The sequence below is a fragment of the Polypterus senegalus genome, chromosome 18 (assembly GCF_016835505.1).
Source record: "Polypterus senegalus isolate Bchr_013 chromosome 18, ASM1683550v1, whole genome shotgun sequence".
Lineage (NCBI taxonomy): Eukaryota > Metazoa > Chordata > Cladistia > Polypteriformes > Polypteridae > Polypterus > Polypterus senegalus.
This window is the reverse complement of record NC_053171.1, coordinates 58,691,634-58,711,374: the sequence shown is the minus strand read 5'-3', so window position 1 is coordinate 58,711,374 and position 19,741 is coordinate 58,691,634. Positions and strand designations below refer to the sequence as shown.

Here is a 19,741-nt window from a genome sequence, read left to right as displayed (position 1 = left end):
TTGGACACAAAGTCACAGAGCTAAAGTCTTGTAGAACCCCATACTGACTAAAGCCTTTAAAGGCACTGGGCACAGTGTGTTTTGCTCATTCTTGTTGGGCTCTCCAGCTGAACACATCACTCCTGACTTATCTGACTAAGAGGACCTGAAGACTGACTGTATTGAAGAGGAACAGCCAATAAATAAAGTGAGAGCTGCTAAGTCTTCAAAAAGTCATTAAACACCAGTGAGCCCAGTGTACCAAAAAGATGTACCAGTGGGTATGGTGGGCATTAAGTGGCACTTTAGTGGGGTTCAGCAGGTCACTGTGTATTTTAGCTGCTCATCAGTCATGTGTTGCATTTGAACCAACCTGTTCTAAGAATTACTGCACAGTGAATGAAACTGATGTTACCAAATACCATTTTCACAGTCCCCATTCTGCTCTTTTCATGTGCAGGTCCTGAAGCTCTAATTGTCCTCCTGCAGTCATCTGAACCTCTGATTGGTGAGGGGTTTTTACAGGTGAGTTTGTGTTCTTATTGATTTGATGATCCTGACAAGTATCTGTGACACTTCATGTCCTTTCCAGGTGTGACCGCATGTGTGTCACAGTCTCACACAAGTGCTGGCCCACTTTCATTCATCCCACGTACTATTTTCTCCTTTCTCTGTCCTCTTGATTTTTCCACTCTTTTCTTTCGCTATGTCTCTCAATCTCTTACATCTATTTCACATTCCTCTGTTTCCAAAGCACCACATTTTGCTGTTATTCAGAGAATGAAAGAAGAGAACGTGAGTTCTAGAGTGACCAGTGGTGCTATGAGAGAGCATGAAAAAAATAAAGGAAGAAAATGGCATAAAGAAAGAGAAATACTTAGACAAGGAGGAAGTATAACATTAGCAACATTTTTGAACAAATTGTGAATATCCTTCACATTCAAACCAGTACTGAGTAACTTCAAAAGATGACTGTGAAGGGAAACTGCTGGGCATTGACCCCAAAGGTTATAGATATAGACCAAAACCAGGCTAGAAACAATGTCAAAATAACACTGCAGAGACTTAAAACAAATAAAAGAAAAATGTAACTATAGCACTGTCATCGTGAGAAGGAAAGAGGCAGAGAGAGTCAGATAGACAGACATAGAGGTGGCATGTGAGGAAAGGAAAGATTCCAAAGTAAAGTCGGAGTTTTGGTAGTTTATCAGGGACACATTGGTTAGCATTACATTACTGGAGTCACCAAATTCACTTGTCAGGTGGATCTCCAGGAAGATTAATAGAAGCAAATGAGGTGAAGTGGAAGGGAGCCAATCAGAAAGATGCATTCAAGTATTTGGCTCTGTTGTGTTCAGTAAGTGGAACAGAAAATGATCAGGCATGTCTTGGGTAATGGAGCTTTTGTTGGATTGCCTTTCATTGGTTGAGATTTTCAGTGAGGCATCCAGAAAGAACTGAAACTGAAAAACACTTCACAAGATGTCATTGAGGAGAAGATGAATGCCGTTAATAAAAAGATCAGAAGAGGGAAACAGGAGACAAATCTACCTTAAAGTCTGTCATATTGACAGGCTGATAACTACTGAGGTAATGGCAGCTCGTCTTAGATTGCTGCCTCTCACCTGACATGAGCTGTGCAGTCTTTACAGACAGATTCAGACTGAGAGATACAATAACATATTGAAGACTTGATTAGCATGTGGCGTGAAGATAATCAGCACTGATGTGGCCCAAGTGTATTTGATGATCATGGTAGCTTCTTGAGGCATACAAGTGCCTAGCTGACATGGGCATAAACATAAAAAGATTCAGCTCCTTCTATTCTTATCTGTCACTTATCTTATCATTAAACGTAATTGGCTAAGAATGCTGCCTGGCTGAGAACAATTTTATATTTTCTACGTTTTTCAATAAATCAACCCTATTCTGAATAGTGTTGAACTTCAGTTTAGAAGCTCAGAATAAAATGATCCCATATTGTGCAACTTTAATGATTAAAGTACGTTTCTTTTTTATCATAGGCTTTTCAATGTAAAACATCACAACACTTAAAGGTTCTTTGTTCCCATGTGCTGTCATAATGTCCTGTTAGTACAGACTACTTTGATAATTAGATCCAACAGGTGGTCTGCAGCTTGAAGGACCTGAAGTGTCTCATGAATTGCTGTTAACTCTTTAAACTCAGCCTCATTTATACCTAGTTTCTGCTACTTTGATTTAATTGGCTATAACTTCTTCATACTTCAACATCCCTTGCAGGTGTCCTGACTGGGCTACCATATAAGGACCACTGCCCCCTACTGTATGGGGATAGAACTACTCCCAATCCTCGGTTTCTATTAGCTATATCATTCCAGCCAGGTACAAATTTATTTCTCCATTCCACCAGCCAATTCTCTTGGCGTCCACACTCCCCCCTTATAAATCATCCGCTGTCCCAGCTAGGATTCCTGTTCTCCTCCTACATACTGTAGCCCCGGCCCCACGAGGGTTGAACAGCTATCCAGAGGTGGTCATTCATAGTCCAATGCCATAAGCTGGTCTCCGCAAGAAGAATAATTACAGTCAGTGTGAGATTTCGGAAGCCTCTGTTAAAAAAAGTGCCTTTCTGACTCAGTATTATGTCATGTGGGACAGTGTCTCCATTGGTGTCCCCACCTGTGGCATGTGAAGCATCAACCCTCTGACTATTAATGCAGAGGAGAAACTATATGTTCTCCATTTTTTCTTGCATGGTTTTTCTTTCATGCTACATCCTGGCTAGACGTGGCAGGACCAAACAGTCACAAGAGTCAGGCTGTCATGCCTGAGTGGCTGCTTCCCCTTTGTTGGGTGAGTCCTCCATTTTTGACTGACTGTCCATTTTCTTTTGTGGCCTTCGGAACGGATTGGGACCCTCTAGCGAATAAAGAGGGGTCCTTCATTGTCTATGTAGCCTTTACAGGATTGACTTGCCTATATTGTCAAATCGATACTGGATGGCAGTCCTATTCCTGCTCTCTGTAAGTACTTCTCCACTACTTGAAGTGGAGCCCTTGCTGTCTCCATTGTCTCTTTCAAGGTGTTTCCTAAACAATTTAATACAGATTGTAGTGTCCTTACCAGCTGAAGGAGTTCTTCTAAGTGCTGGAGATCAAAGTGACTTTTGTCTTGGCTTGGCAAACTCTAGGTGGGACTTCGGTCCTTCTTGATTGACCTTCTTGTGCCTCTCAGCATGCATTGGTCTTGCTAATAATCAGTTGAGTTTTCTGCATCATCTAGGGTTGTTGAGTTTGGAAGTCCCTCCACAGGGACAGTTTGTTCCGTTAGTCTGTTTGAACAATTTGTTGATGTTGCTCAAACACTGCATCCAGATCCCTTTTTTTAAAAGAGAAGGGAAGTCACTTACCCCGGCTTAGATTGTTGGGGTAAGATGTTCAGCCTTCAGGTTCACGCTCATACAGGCAATGTTGGCATTGCTCCTGTCTCTTGCTGTCTCACAGCCTGCCACAGGTTCTCCGTCTTCACGGTGTGAGTCTGTGAGGGTCATTTCGACTCTTTGTAGGGCAGTACTTACCTCATTGTCTTTCCCATCACAGAAGCTCTCTAGTGACCCTCCAACAAGGTCATCTTCCTGCCCATATGTATCCCGTACTTGGAGCTGGTATGTTGCCCATCTGTCATTAGTATAAGCACTCCCAGACAGTGACTAGTAGTCTTCTGCCAATCTATCCGCTTCCTATCACTTGGGTTTCTTGTTCAATTTTCTGCCCATCACTGGTTGTGTGGGATTATAGGTCTGGGTTTTGGGCTCAACAAATTTAAATTGCAGGTCTTCTGCCAAATAGACACACAGACATTCCTGCCGACTACACCTATTGTAACCACAAGGGGGTGCCACTGATCCCCAAACCAAAAACCCAGTAGTACAGCAAATATTTTTGGAATACAATAAGGGATTGTAATTCTCCCAAACACATCCTCAAAACCACTCCTTCAAAATCAGCCACAATAAATCCAACAATTAAACACAAAACTAAAGAATTATTCCTCCTCCTCAACCTCCACTGAGTTTTGCCCACTGTCTCCTGACTCTTACTCTCCAATGTGAGGCAACGAGCTCCTTTTAAGCTGGACCCGTGAAAGCTTCCGGTGTCACGCTGTGTTTTTAAGGAATCACCTCTAGGACATTAAGAAAGTAAGGAGGTCACTTACGGACTCCAACTCCCAAGCACCCTTGTGGGTGTCCCAAATGGGCTACCATACAAGGGTCACTGCCATCTAAATGTATGGTGGATGGAACAACTGCTGATCCTCAGTTCCTGTTAGTCCATCCTCTATATCATACTGGCCGGTACAACTTTATTTCTGCATCCCACCAGCCAATTCACTTGACATTCCACACTGGCCTCACATCATCTTTTTCTTTTGGCTGCTTCCGTTAGGAGTTGCCACAGCGGATCATCTTTTTCCATATGTTTCTGTCCTCTCCATCTTGCTCTGTCACACCCATCACCTGCATGTTTTCTCTCTCCACATCCATAAACCTCCTTTAAGGCCTTCCTGTTTTCCTCTTGCTTGGCAGCTCTATCCTTAACATCCATCCATCCATTTTCCAACCCGCTGAATCCGAACACAGGGTCCCGGGGGTCTGCTGGAGCCAATCCCAGCCAACACAGGGCACGAGGCAGGAACCAATCCTGGGCAGGGTGCCAACCCACCGCAGGACACACACAAACACACCCACACACCAAGCATACACTAGGGCCAATTTAGAATCACCTTCTCCCAATATATTCAGCATCTCTCCTCTGCACATGTAAAAACCAAGGCAATCTCGCCTCTCTGTCTTTGTCTCCCAACCATCCAACTTGAGCTGACCTTCCAGTGTACTCATTTGTAATCCTATCCATCCTCATCACACCCAGTGCAAATCTTAGCATCCTTAAATCTGCTACCTCCAGCTCTGTCTCCTGCTTTCTGGTCAATGCCACCATCTCCAACCCATATAACATAGCTGGTCTCTCTACTGTCCTGTAGACCTTCCCTTTTACTTTTGCTGATACCCACCTGTCACAAATTACTCCTGAAACTCTTCTCCACCCATTCCATCCTGCCTGCACTCTCCTTTTCACCTCTTTTCCACAATACCCATTACTCTGTACTGTTGATCCCAAATATTTAAACTACTCCACCTTCGCCAACTCTACTCCCTCATCCTCACCATTCCGCTGACCTCCCTCTCATTCACACACATGTATTCTGTCTTGTTCCTACTGACCTTCATTCCTTTCCTCTCTAGAGCATATCTCCACCTCTCCAGGGTCTCCTCAACCTGTTTCCTACTCTCGCTACAGATCACAGTGTCATCAGCAAACATCATACTCCATGGGGACTCCTGTCTAATCTCATCTGTCAACCTGTCCATCAACATTGCAAATAAGAAAGGGCTCACATACATATCCTGTACAACTCTTGCATACGTCTCTGCTACTCCTGAGTTCCTCATACAATACCACATCTCCTCTTGAGGCACCCTGTCATATGCTTTTTCCAGGCCCACAAAGACACAATAAAACTCCTTCTGGCCTTTTCTATACTTCTCCATCAACATCCTCAGAGCAAACATTGCATCTTTGGTGCTCGTTCTTGGCATGAAACCATATTGCTGCTCACTAATCATTACCTCCTTTTTTTACCTAGCTTCCACTACTCTTTACCATAACTTCATGCTGTGGCTCATCAATTTTATCACCCTGTAGTTACTACATTCCTGCACATCCCCTTTTATTATATTGGCACCAGTACACATCTTCTCCACTCCTCAGGCATTCTCTCACTTTCCAAGATTCCATTAAAAAATCTGGCTAAAAACTCCACTACCATCTCTCCTAAACACCTCTAGGCTTCCACAGGTATGTCATCTGGACCAACGGCCTTTCCATTTTTCATCCTCTTCATAGCTGCCCTCACTTCCTCCTTGCTAATCCTTTGCACTTCCTGATTCACTATCTCCACATCATCCAACCTTCTCTCTCTCGTTCTCTTCATTCATCAGCCTATCAAAGTACTCCTTCCATTTGCTCAACACACCCTCCTCGCTTGTGAGTACGTTTACAAATTTATCCTTTATCACCCTAACCTTCTACACATCTTTCCCAGCTCGACCCCTCTGTCTTTTCCTTCAAATTTTCTTTTACTTTACTTTATCCATTCACCTCCACCTTGGCCTGTCTTGCTTCTTCATTCCCTGTTGTTTTGTCTTGGTAGAGAAATATATTACTCTACTTTCCCCTTTTGTATTATTAATATGTAGCCTTTGTCAGAATGCTACAATTTAAACAATGTATTACCGATAATATTCATAAATAAGAACAATATGCTAAGTACATTTGAATATTGGCAACCATACAACCTGATAAATGGTGATGTGTAGTTTCAGGCGGCACACAGACTTGTTAGTTATTTAAAATGTCTCTAGTTAAGGCATCATTTGTGGTCAGCTTTCTTCAGAACAGTCCGCATGCCTGTCTCAATATGGCTGCTGAGTTGTGCTCTTCATTATGTTGTCCTTTTCTGTTCATGGTGTGAGATAGTCTTTCATCAGTTTGGTAAGAGAGATAGAGCTCAGTAAAGCAAACAAATTTATAGGTTTCCTATCCAACCCCTAGAGCTAATAGGGCATCGTGGTACTTAAAGGCTTTCTGATACAAGCCCGTTCCAAGGAGCCATACTTCAAACCAATGGGGGTGCAGAATACCTTAACACCTGCCCTCCAAACCATGTGTTTAAGGTAAAGCTTGGCAGTTAGGCAGCCTGACTTTCCTGTGGGAGTTGACTGAGAGATTTCAGCAGAGAAATATTGGTCAGACTTGTTTTAGGCACTTCCCCCTCCCCTGTTGTAAAATTACAAAGACTAATTCCTAAAAGGGGGGAAGGGGTTCTTCAGCATCAAACCATTGCTGTTATTATCACTAATGCAACACTAATATTACTTTGTGTTGTCTAAGTTACAAATAAAGACATACAAAATATCTATCAACTTGTATGCAAAATTTCACATCTTTTGTACAATTTCTTTATAATTAAACAGTCATAATTGTTTAAAGAGTCTGATGAATAACTTTGCTTTGATTTGCAGCGATTGCTTTTCCAGTGTTAAAAGCTGTGTGTGACCATTTGTCCATTACATAACTTCTTTATTTCAAAGACAATCTGAAGAGCGTGGATGCGCTGCTGATGACTTGTATCTTCTCTGGCTTGCTTTAACTGTTTCTTTAGCTTTCTGCAGTCTTCATATGTCATCAGATCTGGTGGTTCAAAATGAGACAAGTCCACACCATCCACTAAACTAACCTACTGCAATTTCAGTCTGTTGTGTAAATTATTTTCATAATCTGTGCTGATTTTGTGTCTAACTGTTAATTAGACCCCTATTCCAAACTAACTGTTTAAGCATATGCAGCTGTACAATTAATATCAAAATTTGAAAGGTAACATACCACAGGTGCCAGTACAACCACTTCTGCCCAAGTGAGAATACATGTGCAACTGCATAAAGTGTTCACAAACCAACATTTGTTGTGTGTGTGTGCCGGTACCACAACTGACAATCTCAGCAGGGCTTCCGTATTTTCCCAATTAAACTATACCTAAACATCAGAGCCCATATGACTTTAGAAAAATTTTACCAATTTGCTTAGTATAACTTTCTTTAATAATAGTCTCTCTATTATAAAAGAAAATTCTGTGATGAGATGTGCTCTTGAAGAGAGACAGAGAGACACTTTCACTTCTGCGACACGGTTGAGTCATGGTCAAGTCACGTTATACTGACATCCATTGGAAGCACATAAATAAGATCAGGGTCATCTAACCGCTCAGTTGTTGCCCCACCCTACTTACAACCACTTGTCTTACTTACAACCATTTTCAAACAAGATCACGGTCATGTACAAAGCAAAGAAGAAAGAGCAGCTCTAAAACAGTTAATAAGTTGAAGATGATATGACCACGACTAAGCGAAGAAGAAAGAGCAGTGTGTCGAAAAAAGACTTAAAAGCACTGGAGAGAAAAGAATGCTGAACAAAATGCAAAAAAGAACAATAATAATCAGACAAAGCGAAAACAAAAGAGAAGCTCAAACAAAATTAATAAGTTAAACATCACACGTCCACAACTAAGGAGTCGAAAAGAGACCCAAAAGCGTTGGAGAGAAAAGAATGCACAAAAAAGGGATAATCAGCCTGAAACAAGTGGAATTGAACACCTCTTGGATCCAAAGGGGGTCAGAAATAAAAGATTAAGAGTAAAAGACAAAGTAGAACTTCATAAACGACAAAGAAAAGAAGAAAGAGCAAGAGCAGTGCATCAAAAACAGACCCAAAAACAATGGAGAGAAAAGAATGCAAACAAGAACACTAATAATCTATGTTCAACATCGCAAACTAAGGACAGTAATAATCAGCCTGGATCAAGTGGAATTCAAAACCTTGCAGGTTCAATTGGGGTCAGAAAAAAAAAGACAAAGAGTACAAGACACAGTACAACTTCAAAAATGGTGGCGCCATACACATGCACAGCAGGTTACAGATTATGAAAGCAGTGGAATTTGAAAGACCTAAAAAAAAAACATTGGCGCCATACACATGCAGAACGAGTTAAAAAATATGACAGTACTAAAATTCGAATGGGTCAAAAACAAGTAAGTGCAGAGCGCATTTGTGCTAACAAACGGAAATTATTACTCGGTGAAATTACAGAACAGCAAACACTGATCGAATATATGGACATAGGTGATATGTCGAAAGTATGTAGATATTGTAAGGCTTTAAAGTTTAAGTCGGAGACTTGTAGATCGGCAAATTCGTGTTGCCATCAGGGAAAAGTACTGCAGCTTCCCAATAAGGAGGCTTTTCCGCGAGAATTAAAAAATTTGTTATTTGGTGAACGGGAAATCCACAAACACTACAGGCAAAATATATGCATCTACGATAATCTTTTCGCGTTAGCATCATTTAATTTTCGGGTCCAGATTAGCGATATGTTCCAATATATTTAAGCCATTTCTCTCATCTCAACGTCTTTTACATTACATTATTAATGTGTATCTAAAAGTCGAAGCTAATCATTATTAAATCGAATCAAGCTAAACTTAGAACGGAACATATGCAAGTGCTCATTCATCATATTCAAAATTCAAATATCAATAGTTCAGAAAAATTAAAAATAGGTAAAGCAGTAATATCTTCATCATATCAAGGTAGTTCAAGAGCATTGCAACAGTTGGCAATGGCAATATCCCGAGCTATCGGTCAGCCTGATTTATTTATTACAATGACGTGCAATTCTCAATGGCCAGAAATCTGCAGATTCTTGAGAACAATGCCTCCGGCTACATTGGCTCTAGATATTCGCACTTTCGTAAGTAGATTGTTTGATCAGAAAGTCTTATTTTTATTGAATGAAGTCGAAACCGTGTTAAGGCAAATCAGAGCATACATTTACACGATGGAATTTCAAAAACGGGGTTTGCACTGCATGCATTTATTGGTTACTTTGCAAAATAAATTATTAACTGGTGGTCGGGCAAAAAAGATCTTGAAATGCAATTTGTATTAAAACTCCCGTCAGAATAGCTTTTGCAATGACAATTAACAAATCACAAGGACAAACATTTGACAAAGTCGTTTTTTTATAAAGTTTTAAAATAAATAGTGAACATAATGCATATGTAACAATTCCCATGAAAAAGACCTCTTTTAGTTGTATTTCCACAGGAGCAAACCTGGGGGATGGCGAGTGAAGTCCCCTAGTATTAATTATATCACTTATCCCCATTAATTAATACCCAGAATCTATACTTTGAGACCCAAATTAATATCCTTATTTTTGGTATTCTTAACTGGTTTGCACAATTTCCACCTGGTTTGCTCAGTTTCCACCCCTTGGAATACAAATTTGCTGCAGTAATGAAAAAAACTTTCTTTTTAAACTATAGCTATTGTGATTAGCCTTATTGTTATGTGACTTGTGGACTTGTTACTCACTTAACCCCCAGTAAGTGTCTTTTTCTTGCTGTAACTTCAGTTCTTCATGTCTTTGTCTTTAGTCTTTGATTGTCGTCTTTTCCTAGCTTCTTTATTCGTTCTGCTATGTAGGCAGGTCTGAAAAATGGAAGGTGACAAAGCAGTTTCTCTCCATCTCATATTCTTAGTTGTTGACCTAGTGCCAACACTCAAACTTTGCTTCCAGGCATTCATTGGAACAGCCTGGCCACTAGTGCCACTCCACAACAATGCTCTAGTTATAACCCAGTCTCCTGCATGGATTTTACTCTGCTAATTGCCTTCACTATTTATTACCTGCACCAACCCAAAGCCCATAAAACCTTACAATAGAAGTAGCACTATTGCTAAAAGTCAGGATTTTGAAACAGAAATAACTATATCCCCTTTCCTGTTTTCCTGCGCTACCCTTCCATTGTTTTGTCATTGCCTGTGTGTCCTTTTTTTATTTGTATGGTAACTGCTACCTGAAAGTGTGAGCTAAAACCTCTCCAAACTCCAAGTGCCAAATCCAGCATCTCTACTAAAACTGACCTTCGTTCTTTACTCAAGACCCGTTCACTTCTCTTCATTTTAATTTTGAGTTTGATATGCTGTCTTTTTACACAACTGGTCAGTCAGGTTTCAAATTATGGAACTTAAATGTGTGTGCTTTTTAATTACTGACTGGCCTAGCAGAGCTGTTAGGACTTTCACACACCTGTGCATTCCTGACTTGCTGCCTGAGTTTGTAATCCTTCCTGCTGCACCATCCTCCAGCCTTTGTTCATGGCTTGTCCTATTCCATTCAAACCAACTCCTAAACTGGTGCACTTTCTTTCCAACTCAGTCATTCTTGCACCAGCACTTTTAGACCTTTCACACACAAGCACTTGAATTTCTTTTATTTCAACTGTTCCTTGTTTTATTTCAACAGTTTCTTTATTCAGTTCCCATATTCCATTATCCAGTTCATGCCCTTCAACAATTGCCATTCAAACTCACCAGCTTCTCTGCCTTCTATCTGATTTCTTTTTCCTAAATCAAATTTCAATGCAGCACTGGTTACCTTTCCTAGTAGTGGCAAAATATCTATCGGTGTAGCATGTTCTTTAAATACTGGAAACACCTCTGAATTACCTGGAGATTGTGGTGCAGTGGAGAATAATGGGAGGAAATACCCTTGCTGTTTTCCCTTCCTTTAATCCCTTTCCTTTTCCTCACATTCACATTCCCACTCTGTTTCTGAACACTCATCTATCTCAGGTAAGTCACCCACCCATGTTTTAGGGTTCCAGTCAGACCCTGTTACTAGTGCCCTAACTTTCACCATGGGTGGTTTACACTCTCTTCCCCTGCTGTCAATGCTTTCCACTTTAGCAAAGGGTGTTCTACATGCCTACACTTCATTTTCACACCAACTGTTACATCTTTCAAAGCTTTCACATAACATTCCACAACTTTCACTTTCATCTACTTTATTTTCTTTTTTGATACTGATCTTCCTTATTACCAACGATAGATAGATAGATAGATAGATAGATAGATAGATAGATAGATAGATAGATAGATAGATAGATAGATAGATACTTTATTAATCCCCAAGGGGACATTCACATACTCCAGCAGCAGCATACTGATAAAAACAATTAATTAAAGAGTGATAAAATGCGGTGCAAGTTAAAAAATGCAAGGTGGAAAGTACGAGGCAGGTATAACCGTCAATAACGTTGTATAATGTTAATGTTTACCCCCCGTGGAATTGAAAAGTCGCATAGTGTGGGGGAGGAACAATCTCCTCAGTCTGTCAGTGGAGCATGACAGTGACAGCAGTCTGTCGATGAAGCTGCTCCTCTGTCTGGAGATGATACTGTTCATGGATTCTCCATGATTGACAGGAGCCTGTTTAGCGCCCATCGCTCTGCCACAGATGTCAACCTGTCCAGCTCCATGCCTACAATAGAGCCTGCCTTTCTCACCAGTTTGTCCAGGTGTGAGGCATCCCTCTTCTTTATGCTGCCTCCCCAGCACACCAACGCGTACAAGAGGGAGCTCGCCACAATCGTCTGATAGAACATCTGCAGCATCTTATTGCAGATGTTGAAGGATGCCAGCCTTCTAAGGAAGTATAGTCGGCTCTGTCCTCTCTTGCACAGAGTATCAGTATTGGCAGTCCAGTCCAATTTATTATCCAGCTGCACTCCCAGGTATTTATAGATCTGTACCTTCTGCACACAGTCACCTCTGATAATCACAGGCTCTGTGAGGGGCCTGGGCTTCCTAAAATCCACCACCAGCTTTTTGGTTTTGCTGGTGTTCAGCTGTAGGTGGTTTGAGTCACACCATTTAACAAAGTCCTTGATTAGGTTCCTATACTTCTCCTCTTGCCCACTCCTGATGCAGCCCACAATAGCAGTGTTGTCAGCAAAACTTTGCACGTGGCAAGACTCTGAGTTGTATTGGATGTCCAATGTATATAGGCTGAACAGGACTAGAGAAAGCACAATCAACTGCAGCGCTCCTGTGCTGCTGACCACAATTTCAGACCTGCAGTTCCCGAGACATACATACTGAGGTCTGTCTGTAAGATAGTTCATGATCCATGCCACCAGGTATGAACCTACTCCCATCTCTGTCAGCTTGTCCATATGGAGCAGAGGTTGGATGGTCTTGAAGGCGCTAGAGAAGTCCAGAAACATAATACTTACTGTACCACTGCCTCTGTCCAAGTGGGAGAGTGATCGGGGTAGCATGTAGATAATGGCATCCTCCTCTCCCACCTTCTCCTGGTATGCAAGCTGCAGAGGGTCAAGGGCGTGGCGGACCTATGGCCACAGGTGGTGAAGCAGCAGTAGCCGCTTCATGGTCTTCATCACATGTGACGTCAGTGTGACAGGCCTGAAGTCATTCAGCTCACCAGAACGTGATATCTTTGGGAATGGGGTGATGCAAGATGTTTTCCAAAGCCTTGGGACTCTCCCCTGTTCCAGGCTCAGGTTGAAGATGTGCTGTAGAGGACTCCCCAGCTCCAATGCACAGGCCTTCAACTGTCATGTTGATACTCCATCTGGACCTACTGCTTTGCTGGCACAAAGTCTCCACAGTTCTCTTCTTACCTGGGCTGCTATAATTGTGGGTGGGGAGAAACTCTCTCCTATGCTTGTATCAGTAGAAGGATGGGTGGAGTATGCAGTAGTACTCTGAGGTAAGAGTGAGACATACATATATACAGATATATTTACAAGATAGTAAACTTCTTATAACAGTAGCTGTCATTTTTATACCTGATCTCTGTTTTCCTGCTTTTAATCCTTCCAGCCCCCTTCCTTTTTGTGGCACACTCAGCTCAACTTCTGCTTTCTCTACTTGCACTACAGGTTTCCATTTCCTAGCTTTAGTCTGCTTGCCTCTGCCACTCCACTGGAAGATGGTTAGCTTAAATATGAGTTTAGGAATTTCTGAGTCTACAATGCTACTCTAATACAATGTGCCAAATTCGTTATGGGTTGGCCTACTTTTGTCCCTGTAAGCAAACATACATGTACATACACAAAGATCCTAAATGAATAAGTGCCGTATGAATGACACATGCATGTCCCACCACTCCTTGGACTTTAATTAGGGACTCACTACCACCAGAACTAACAAACATGTGGGTGTCCTCGTGACACACATGAAGTCCCTACACTTTGTTGGCTATAGTCCATTCAGCAACCAAACAATGTTTTACTTCCACCGCATTTGTACACTGGATGCCCTAAAATTTACATACATACACACACATACACATCAAAACAGTATTTGAAAACAGGGTGGAAAACATGGTTACTCCAAAATCCTGCCGAACTACGGCAATTGTTTTGTCTTGGTAGAGAAATGTATTATTCTACTTTCCCATTTTGTATTATTAATATGTAGCCTTTGTCAGAATGCCTCAAATCTCACACACATTCCACTATTTATAAGGTATTGTAGTTTATAACTTCTCCCCACCTTCCCTTCTACATTTATAACCTCAGGCAATTGGTGTTGTAAAAGACAAGCAGGAGTTAAGTTACAATTTAAACAATGTATTATTAATAATATTCATAAATAATAACAATATGCAAAGTACATTTGAATATTGGCAACCATACAACCTGATGAATGGTGATGTGTAGTTTCAGGCGGCACACAGACTTGTTAGTTACTTAAAATGTCTCTAGTTAAGGCATTATTTGTGGTTAGCTTTCTTCAGAACAGGCCGCATGCCTGTAAACAACTTGTATGCAAAAATTCACATCACAACACCTGTATTCTTTCCCATTTACATCACTCTTTTGCTCACATATTCCTTGTCTCTCCTCATCACATCTCCATACTCCTTCAGCCTAGTTTCTAGAGACACTTCAGTCTCCAAGTACAGAAACCCCTATATAAGATGAATGAACTGCCAAACTAAAAGTTAAATATAAGTACTGCATAATAAAACCTCCATGCTAATAATAAAAAGTGAAATACTCTGACGTCTGTGGACATTGTTGGAAAAATTACCCCTTCACAAAGCAGATGTCTTAAATGATGTGCCAATTTATAGTTTGTTAATATAAAATTTGTGGAGGGGTTTTAAAGTGAGTTTAAAAGAATTCACCCCAAGTGTAAGTAAATTTCTGACTTCAACCCTATTTATTTTTCTTATTGTTGTTGTTGGAATAAACTCTTTTTCCAGGGCTGAATTACTGGGGTGAGCACAATGTTTTTGCTGGCAGGCCTGTGCACAGAGTTAGTCATACACAAAGATATACCTAAACCCGTGTTTTTCGGCCACATTCGAGTCACTGGAGGCCGTCACAAGTTTGTGAACACCCGAAACTTGTTCACGGTATAATCCGCCCTCCACTTTTTCCCTGACACACCACTGAAGACATTATCAAAGCCTTGCAAGACTTGCCAAAGCTTTCATATTGTGGACTTCCTTATTGTGTACATTAGCCATCCCTGAAAGTCTTTGCTGACATTATGGGAAGGGTGGATATTGTGACATTTCTCCAAGATCAGTTTACACAAGGAGTGGAGTGAACAGGGAGAACCACTTAGGGGAACACAGAGAACTTTTGATGCATCTCATCTGCTGACAAAGCTGTAAACCAAGAATAAGCTGACATGTCTGGAAAAACTTCAGACAAAAAGGTGTGTAGCGACCCCGGCTGAATGATGGTCAACTCTCAAACTGATGGTTTATGAATTTTATTATCGTTTCCGTGACCCTTTTCATAAACACACCGTAAGAGCTATAAAAGGCAAAGTACAAGATAAAAAGCATGTAAATAACTTAAAATAAACATTTGTAACCTTTGTTTTACATATAACCCAGAAAAAACAATATCTCGTTCACTTTTCAGCGAGGTGCTTGTTAGTTAACCCCATATATCGCCATTTTCTTTTCCTATTCCCGGCAAAACTGCACAATTAATTATGTAAACCAAAGACACCCAAAATAAAAGTATCAAAATAAAAGTCACGCAAACGCTGTGATTCAAGCCCCTACTGAAGCATCATGTGTCCTTTACAAGGTGCCCAAAAGAGACATTCTTTATAGGCATGTTCCTATAGTCTGCCCTGCTCTGAGAGGCAAAATAAGTCACCAATAAGAGGGTACTGATCTGTAACCAGACACTACCTCATCCCAATTAGCAGTGGTGACACCTTCATTTAAATCTTTGTTCATGCATCACTTCCATCACTTTAGAAAAAGAAGCTGTACCAGTCTCTGTGGAGTGAAAAGCTCACAAACTTTCTCTCCATGGAGCCTCTCCATGAATGAGCCCAGCTATTACTTCGAGAAGGGAACTTCAACAATTAAACTCTTGGAGTTCTCTCTGAAGTTGCAGAGGCTGTGACTAGAAGCCTAACGGTGAGCTGAAGAAGACAATACAAATGCCCTCCACCACTAGCAGAACTCTCTGCTCTAACCCTGAAATGATAACACGCAACTCCATGCAACATCATCCTTAAATTAAAGCCTTGGTGTCATAAACTTGTTCATCTGTGACAAGCTATATCAGAACTCCACATAGCAAGGAAACAGCTAGCTAAAGACCACCTTTGTCATGTTTATTTGTAATAAGCTTAAGATGGGTTCAGGTGAACTCCAAACTTTCCCAAGTCTTCTGTCACCCAAGACTGTGCATTTGAGCAGGCTGAGCTGACTGTGACATCAGGCTAAAATTCAAACTGAACAGCTGAAACGAAAAGCTTGTAAAGTGAAGAAAATCTGAAAATCTGTGATGGAGCTGAAAACATCCAGTGCCTCTTCTGTGTTTGGTGTCTGGTCTGTCTTGTGTCCATCGTTTGTCAGTTTGCAAGCAGTTTCATATTGTGTTTTAATCAATGAATCATATTATTCTGTTTTTTAGAATAAGTAGGCTTCACTTACCTTGATGGTGTCTTAACAGTTAGAACATTAGAACACTCTAGACGAGAACAGGTCATTCAGCCCAACAAAGCTCGCCAGTCCTATCCACTTATTTCTTCCAAAACGTCTCCCCCAACGTCTTACTGTCTACCACACTACTTGGTAGCTTATTCCAAGTGTCTATCGTTCTTTGTGTAAACAAAAACTTTCTAATATTTGTGCGAAATTTACCCTTAAGTTTCCAACAGTGTCCCTGTGTTCTTGATGAACTCATTTCAAAATAACAGTCTCGATCCACTGTACTAATTCCCTTCATAATTTTAAACACTTCAATCCTCCATCCATTATCCAACCTGCTATATCCTAACTACAGGGTCACAGGAGCCAATCCCACCCAACACAGGGTGCAATGCAAGAAACAAACCCCGGGCAGGGTGCCAGTTCACCGCAGGGCACACACACACTCACCAAGCACACACTAGGGACAATTTAGAATTGCCAATGCACCTAACCTGCATGTCTTTGGACTGTCTGGACTGTCGGAGGAAACCATAGTTCCCGGAGGAAACCCATGCAAACACAGGGAGAACATGCAAACTCCATGCAGGGAGGACCCAGGAAGTGAACCTGGGTCTAATAACTTTGAGGCAGCATCGCTACCACTGCGCCACCATGCCGCCCCACTTCAATCATGTACCTCTTAGTCTTCTTTTGCTTAAACTGTATAGGGTCAGCTCTTTTAATCTTTCCTCATAATTTAACCCCTGTAGCCCTGGAATCAGCCTAGTCACTCTTATCTGGACCTTTTCTAGTGCTGCTATGTCCTTTTTGTAGCATGGAGACCAAAACTGCACACAGTACTCAAGATGAGGCCTCACCAGTGCATTATAAAGGTTGAACATAACCTCCTTGGACTTGTACTCCACACATCATGCTACTGTATATAACCAAACATTCTGTTAGCCTTCTTAATGGCTTCTGAACACTGTCGGGAAGTCGATAGCTTAGAGTCCACTATGACTCCTAAATCCTTCTCATAAGGTGTACTCTCGATTTTCCGACCACCCATTTTGTATATTTAAACCTAACATTTTTACTTCCTATGTGTAATACTTTACATTTACTGACATTAAATTTCATCTGCCACAAATCTGCCCAAGCCAGCATGCTATCCAAGTCCTTCTGTAATGATATAACGGATTCCAAATTATCTGCTAATCCACCTATCTTGGTATCATCTGCAAACTTAACCAGCTTGTTACTTATATTCCTATCTAAATCATTTATATGTATTACAGTGGCCCTAGCACTAACCCCTGTGGAACACCACTCTTAACATCAGCCAGTTCTGATGAGGTTCCTTGCACCATCACCCTCTGCTTCCTGTGTCTGAGCCAATTTTGCACCCATCTAAACACATCACCCTGAACTCCCACTTTTTAATTTGATGCCCAACCTCTCATGTGGCACCTTATCAAATGCTTTCTGAAAGTCCAGATAAATAATATCATAAGCTCCACTATGAGGCGTAGCTAGGGTTTTCTGCGCCTGGGGACAACTGAAGATTTTGCGCCCCCTCCTGTTTGCCAAAATGTAATGGGGAAGGGAAAGAAAGTTTTAAAAAATGTATTTAAAATAATAGTATTTTAAGAAAAAAAATTCATATAAGTCTCCGAAAATGATAAAACCGCCTTGTGTTCTTTACAATCTAAATCCGTCACTTGTTTTTGTAAGAAAATATTTGTTTTGTGCATTTAAAAATGATTTTAAAGAAAGTATATAGCAAATTATAAAGCAAAATACTTACAATTTATTCATACAAAATATGATGGGGAAACGTCTAGACTTTTGCAGCCATCTACTAAAATACTTCACCACAGCCCAATCAATTTTCTATCAAACACATAAACACAAATCACTTGGCACACAGAAATGGCGTTTGCAACAACTTAGACAATGACCCTAATGCCTTATGTCAGTTGCGCGGCCTGTTTAATAAAATCAAAAATGTTTCTGGGTGGGAATCAAGCATGTTAGAGTAGTGGAGGGGATAAATTATTGTCTGTTGGGCATATTGAACTAATATGTGCTTCGAAATCAGAAAGAGACAAAAAACAGGAAAAAGATATCCTCATACTGATGGAGTGATGAACTGAGTATTCAAATTTTTATTTACTTTTTAGTGCATTTAGGAATGGAAAACATTTAATTCTAAAATTTGGTGCCCCCTGGATGCTGCACCCGGGGACAGATGTCCCCCTTGCTCCTCCCTAGCTACGCCACTGGCTCCACTTTTCGTATCCTTCGTATCGTATCCTTTTGTTGCTTCTTAATAGAATTCCAGCATGTCAGTAAAACACAACCTCCCTCTTCTGAACCCATGCTGACTGTTCCTAATAACTCCTGTCCTTGCCAGGTGTTGCTCAATCTTATCCTTAATAATTCCTTCTATTAATTTTCCTGTGATGCATGTTAAGCTTACTGGCCTATAGTTGCTTGGATCTGGTCTGTCACCCTTTTTATATAATGGGATGATTTTGCTGTTTTTCAGTCCTTCAGAATCTCTCCAGTGAGCAGTGACTTCCTAAAAATATGTGTCAAGGGTTTATATATGTACTCACTAGCCTCCTTAAGAACTCGAGGCTAAATATTATCTGGTCCTGGCGATTTGTTTGATTTCAGCTTATTTAATCTGAACAGCACTTCTCCCTCTACATTTTTTAAATCCCTCAGTACCTCCTTAGTAGTTCCTGTTACCTCTGGGAGGTTGTCCACTTGCTCACTTGTAAACACCTCAGAAAAATGTAAGTTTAGGGCATCCGCTATTTCACAGTCTGTATCTTTTAATTCCCCTTTACTATTTCTGATGCATTTGACCTCTTTCTTGACTATTCTTTTACTACTAAAATACTGAAAGAATCTCTTAGGGTCATCTTTCGCCTTATCTGCTATATTCCTCTCCAACTGTCTTTTAGCCTCCCTGATATCCTTCTTAGTGGTTGCCCTCATGATCTCATACGCTCTATGATTCACTTTGCAGTCATTAGTCTTAGCCTATATGCCTTGTAAAGCAGTTTTTTCCTTTGCAACTTCTTTTTTAAATCTTTATTAATCCACTGTAGAGTTTTTTTTAGTTTCCTATTAATTCCAAATTTAGGTATGTATCTGTCCTGCATTACATGTAAAACATTTTCAAACCTGTTCCACTGCTCCTCGACTGTCTCCAATACTTAAAAGCTTATCCCAGTGTATCCTACTTAGACATTGTTGCATCTGCTCAAAATTAGCCCTACCAAAGTTCAACTTAACAATTTTAATCTTTACATCTGTACTCTTACAA

The 19,741-nt window shown here is 40.8% G+C and overlaps 1 long non-coding RNA gene across 1 annotated transcript in view; it reads left to right on the top strand.

Moving 5' to 3' along the window:
* The window catches only part of LOC120519063, a 31,216-nt gene that overhangs the window by 9,371 nt on the left and 2,104 nt on the right, over nt 1-19,741 (top strand). Inside the window, exon 2 of the long non-coding RNA XR_005631373.1 lies at nt 440-504. This is a non-coding gene — a long non-coding RNA (uncharacterized LOC120519063). The remainder of the gene's footprint in view (nt 1-439; nt 505-19,741) is intronic.